This window comes from Passer domesticus, chromosome 18 (assembly GCF_036417665.1).
Source record: "Passer domesticus isolate bPasDom1 chromosome 18, bPasDom1.hap1, whole genome shotgun sequence".
Taxonomy (NCBI): Eukaryota; Metazoa; Chordata; class Aves; order Passeriformes; family Passeridae; genus Passer; species Passer domesticus.
In genome coordinates this window covers 12,640,001-12,645,828 of record NC_087491.1, presented here as the reverse complement: position 1 = coordinate 12,645,828, position 5,828 = coordinate 12,640,001, and the positions used below count along the sequence as shown (strand labels likewise).

At 52.5% G+C, this 5,828-nt stretch overlaps 1 protein-coding gene across 6 annotated transcripts in view; it reads right to left on the bottom strand.

Moving 5' to 3' along the window:
- Positions 1-4,427: 4,427 nt before the first annotated feature.
- PBX3 (PBX homeobox 3) overlaps positions 4,428-5,828 on the bottom strand; it is a 102,052-nt gene continuing 100,651 nt past the window's right edge. For all 6 annotated transcript variants that reach the window (XR_010348981.1, XM_064393554.1, XM_064393552.1 and 3 more), the window contains one exon: positions 4,428-5,828. This exon is cut by the window's right edge and continues 156 nt beyond it. The gene's annotated coding sequence lies outside the window, so the exon portion shown is untranslated.

Below are 5,828 nucleotides of genomic sequence, written 5' to 3'. Positions count from 1 at the left end.
CCGAGGGGCCATTCCCAGCGAGGAGGAGGAGGAGGAAGGTCCCTTCCCCCTGCCCCAGAGATGTGCTCATCGGGACACCCCTGGGTCCCCACCCACCCCAGGAACAGGGGCTCACCTGGGGGCTCCAGGCACCCCTCAGCACCCGCGTTGGCACCGCGAGAGGAATGAAAGTAATTGGGTTTAATTAGCCTGTGTAAACATGATCCTTAAATTCGTTGCCACATGAGGGTTTTGGCAGTCTCCAATAAATTAATCCTTTTTATTATTTCAATGACAGCAAGATGATCAAATAGGCTTTGATATAGATTTGGGGATTTAGCACCTAGTAGCGCTCTGACACGCTTGAACTTCCTCCTGCTGCTGCTGCTGCTGCTGGAGGCAAGAACGGGGCTACAAACGGCGTCTGCTCCGCGCCGCTCCCCGGCGAGCGGGGTGCACACGGCCGCGGGGCCGGGCACGCTTTGAAGAAAAGTTTGTCTTCGGGATTGTTGTGTAAGTTGGGTTTCCGGAGAGCGGGGAAAGGAGAGGAGAGGTGTGGGAGCAGGGGCACGCTGGTGAGGCACAGCCACCAGCGCCAGGACTGAGCTCCGCGCTGTGCCAGGACCGAGCTCCGCGCTCTGCCGGGGCCGGGCTCCGCGTCCCGCAGGGACCGAGCTCCGCGCTGTGCCAGGACTGAGCTCCGCGCTCTGCCAGGACCGAGCTCCGCGCTCTGCCAGGACCGAGCTCTGCGCTGTGCCAGGACCGAGCTCCGCATCCCGCAGGGACCGAGCTCCGCGCCCTGCCGGGACTGAGCTCCGCGCCCTGCCGGGACTGAGCTCCGCATCCCGCAGGGACCGAGCTCCGCGCTGTGCCAGGACTGAGCTCCGCGCTGTGCCAGGACCGAGCTCCGCGTCCTGCGGGACTGAGCTCCGCATCCCGCAGGGACCGAGCTCCGCGTCCCGCAGGGACCGAGCTCCGCATCCCGCAGGGACCGAGCTCCGCATCCCGCAGGGACCGAGCTCCGCGCCCTGCCAGGACCGAGCTCCGCGTCCCGCAGGGACCGAGCTCCGCGCTGTGCCAGGACCGAGCTCCGCGCCCTGCCGGGACCGAGCTCCGCGCCCTGCCGGGACTGAGCTCCGCGCTGTGCCAGGACCGAGCTCCGCACTGTGCCAGGACTGAGCTCCGCGCTGTGCCAGGACTGAGCTCCGCGCTGTGCCAGGACCGAGCTCCGCGCCCTGCCAGGACTGAGCTCCGCGCCCTGCCGGGGCCGAGCTCCGCGCCCTGCCGGGGCTCTCCTTTGTCCAGAGCCCGTGCAAACCGCGCCGTGCTGAGCCCAGGGCGCTGCTGGCGCTGCAGGAGCTCTGGCACAGCCGTGGCAGGGACGGTCTCCCAGGTACTGCTGGGACACAGCCCAGACCTGTGGCTCGGCTCAGCAAGGATCGTAATGCCAGCTCCATCAGGTTTGTAATGCCAGCTCCACCTTCCACTGTCCCAGCTGCAGGAAGGAGCAGCGGCTTTGTGATTCAGGGGAAACAAACTGGGAGGCAGACAGATGGCCCGGGGTGCCCACAGAAGGTGAGGGGCCCCGCGTCCCACCTGGAAGGTCTTGTTCAGCTACTGTGCCATCCCAGGTACCCCCATCCTCCCTGGGCATGATGGGCCAGCATCTGATGCACACAAACCCTTCTCCAGCCCCTGCAACCAAGGAAAGGATCATTGGATGGGAATTCTAATCATATATTATATTACCATGTCATATTAGACTAATAAAATCCTAATATGATACAGGAATGGGGAGCATATCATAACTCCTCTGTGACTAATACAATGCAGGCAATAAATCACTCCAGGGCTTATCCTTAACAATTGTATCAGAGCATTCTGTGTCACACTGATAACTCAGTCCCTCTGATCTAATGGTTCACTTTTCTTCACAGTCCATATGGCAGTGACATTAAAGCTAATGAAATAAAATAAAAATTTGCCAATCTTTGAATAATTCCATTCTTTAAAAAAAAGATGTATTTTATTAACACAAACTGGAAACATCTTCAGTTACTCACAGTTACTTTTATCACATTGGAAATACATGGCACAGGTAGTGGCAGTGGCATTGCACCTCGGCTCACGTGTGGTCAGGACATTGCTGCAGGATCACTGAGCTCAGCCTCACACTCGTGGTGCCAGCAGAGCTGCCCCCACCGACCCAGCCCCGCGGGGCACGGATCCTGCCATGCCCCCAGGGCTCCCCAGCTCTTCCTTCCTGGGCTCAGGATTCCTCTGATTGCCTCTGAGCCCAGACACACAGGGAGCTGGGCACGAGGGGAGCTGGGCACGAGGGGAGCCGAGCACAGCAGGAGCTGGGCACAGGGGGAGCTTGGCGCCTGCTCCACCTTCAGCAGAGGAAGGTTTGCTGTTCTCGGGGGCTCTGGGGCTGCTCCCACAGCTCAGCAGGCCACAAACCAGAGGTATCGTGTGTCTGGGCTTCTCAACTCCTCCTGCAGGACAGCCCGGAGCAGTGACCGTGCCATGGTCCCCACGGTCCCCATGGCACAGCAGGTCAGACGGAGCTGGGGCTGGTCCCAGGAGTGGCAGTCGAGCCCTGCCCAGGGAGCAGTGTGGGTCTCTCCTCCAGACACCCTCATGTCTGTCCCAGTGACGGATGCCTCAGTCAGGTCAGTGCTGAGCACAGGAGATGGCGATTCCTGGCACCTGCTGCAAGTCCTCCTTTTGGTCCTGCTGTGCTCCACACAGGGTCTGGGGCTGGCACCTCCCACGGCTGGTGGGCTCCTGCTGCAGGGTTCTCATGCCCAAAGCTCGAACGTGGGCGCAGGGAAGCGGGATGGTGCTGCTGAGCTGGCAGGTGGGAGGCTGAGGCTCTCCTCCCCTCGCTGCTCCTGCGAGGCTCCTTCAGGGTGTAGCTACTGGCTGAAACACAATACACCATCAGCAGCTTGATCCTAGTACTGGTGCTGGCAGTAAACCTCCCTGATGCGTGATCAGGCCTCAAGGATAAGATGTTTATTATTTGCCGTGGAACCACGTGGCTGCTCTCCAACGTAAGGAAAAGCCAAATTGCACTTGTAATTCAAAGGGACCCAAAGCCTTAATGCTGCAAAGCAGCAGCTAATGATGCCCAGCGGGCGTGGGGCACGCAAGGGCGGCCCAAAGGTTGTTGATGGCCTTCCTATGAACCTCCTCAGTGTGTGACAGGTCCTTGCCTGTGGCCAGCAGAGATGTGATCAAGATGAGGGACGTCTGAGTGTTCATTACGCTGCCTACTACGCCTCCGCTGACACACTTTACATTTAAAATATAAAATACCATTTCCACTGAGCTGTAGCACGAGCACTGAGCGTGTGGACTTGGGGAGCTCCATTAGCAAATGCAAATTGTTGGGTGCTTTGTCCTCAGCATGCAGAAGTCTTCAGCAGTCCACAGTCCCCACCTGCCCCAGCTCCCCTTAACTGATAACAAAGGCTGTGCAGTGCAAGTCCAGCTATTTACTTGTTTATTTACAAGCACCACCTGTGGAAGAAGCAGCACTGCTCAATTCCAAACCTGATGGAGGTGAGTGCTCTGTGAGCAGAGCAGCAGCAGCCACTGGTGTGTGAGAGCGTGGGTGCAGGGTCGCTGCGGACCCGGGGAGAGCAAAGGTACTTTACAAAATACCCTGATACAAGAATTGTGGAGAAAAGCTGAACCACAAGCTCACTGAATCATGCACACAGTAGTCAAGCCCCCAGAAGAACATCTGGAGGCTTGAAGAGCCAAAGGGAAGGGAAGTGATGGCCAGCAGCTCCTGAGCTCTGCGGCTCCAGCCCAGGGCTGGTGCTGGTGAGCGCTCGGCCTGCTCCTGCCTAGCTGCACTAACCCAAGTAGTGAGTAGTTATATTTATCAAAGACCATTTGCTGCAAGTGATTAACGTTAATTTGATTTCCTGTGAGTCAATTTCCTTGAGATATGGTAAATAGGCTATTACCTGTTATTGACCTTTACTTTATTAAAAAGACTTAAAATTAGCATTTATATATATACGTCCTTCCAAAAAAGTTTTTTAATAAAGAAAAATATTTTTATAATCACATTAGACTTGCTAGCTGAGGCTATAGCTCCAAAGTTAATGTTAAATAAAAATGGTAATTAAGAGTGAATATGATGATGGTTTTTAAACTCATCTAAAGGCCTGACCCCTTCCTTTACCTCCACTTGATTTGTGGCTCCCAGGCAGAGCAGGGCAGCAGTGGAGGCAGGCGCTGGCAGGTGGAAGCCTTTGCCCAGGATGTGCCTCTCCCAGGATTTCCAATTCTCTCCTGGCAAGAGGGCACAGGGACCTGCTGGTGTTTAAAGAGATGCTCAGCTCCTGCTCCATGCCAGCTCGCTCCTCTGGAGACCAACGCATCTCCTCAGGCTGACTTGAACTGAGCAGGAAGAAATTACATCAACGTTTGATCATGAAAGCAAAAAGTTTATTCATGTTTGAAACTACATATAACTACCACGAGGAAGACTTTTCAATCCAGGGTGTAATCCAGTTAGAAAGTAACACGAAACGGTTTAATACATTAGAATCACTGCCACAAATTATTTTCATGACTCAATCAGTTTCAGAATCGCATACAATACAAAAGAGAGAGAAAGGGCCCCTGCAATCCAGGGGATGTACAGTACTGAATACTGAAGTCTGTATGCATTACAATTAGTTGTTGGTTTTTGCGTGTATTAGTAACAAGATGAAGAACATTCAAAATGCTTCTCAGTATTTACAACAGTTGCACTGTTTTGTGTCCAAACTAAGACCCCATGTTTCCACTTCCGCTTCTTTAGCAGTTGCCAAGGCAACCCTGATTTGTAGGAGATTACAATGTACATTACATTTCGTGGGGAAACAAAGAGTTAATTACAAGATGCAAAAAGATAAGAAAGAGACAAACTACAGCGTGAGTATCGTTCAGAGGTAGTAAGTGAGCACTCTAAGCTACAGAACATGTTGAAAGTCTATTGGTTTGTATGAGTTCGCATGAGGTAATAAAGCTGTGTTTGATTGGTGAGATGTATAAATACTCTTTTGCTACACTATGTACAACACTCCATATCACGGTGCTCTTTCCTTTCCTTTTCCTTTGTTTGTGGTTTGCTGCCAAGCAGAGGCACCAGCCCTTGGCAGGCGTGGTAGCACCCAGCTCGTACTGTAAAACCCCGGGTGGTGGCGTGCACAGAGACCAGCAGCAAGAGTCCTCATCTCCCAAGAGCAACCTGTGTCCGTGTCGGGATTCCGAGGGGAGACCCGGGCTCCGGGGGGCTTTAGCCAGAAAGGATGCTCCTGGTTTCCAATCTAATTTGTAAGACAATAGATCTCAACAAAAATGTGACGAATAAGGATTCTTAAACACGACCATTGTTAACCGAAATAACTGAACAGCTCTTTTTATTCCAGCTCTGTGAGAGATATGAAAAGATGAAACACAATCAAAGTCTGTGATTCCTGTCGACTTTCCATGGAAATATGCACACAATTAAATTTGGGTGAGGCGGTTCTTTGTGTCTGCTCTTGCTACTGAGGTTAAGCTTGTCCTGTACTTTTACCCTTAAGGCCAAGTAATTGGCAACTGTTAGACCAACATCATTAAAACTGCTGATAATAAATTATGATAAAATAGTTACAGGGCTATAAACAATGCTAAATCTTGGCCTAATTGGATAAAGTGCTTTTTAACATTGTGTGTTTTAAGTATAAATACAAATGATTATGATACCTTTAAAAAACAGATTTACCAAGTTTTCTAATAAGACAAGGTTTTACAGTAAAGCTGTAGGTGGTTGGCTACAAAAAACTCTTTCCTTTTTC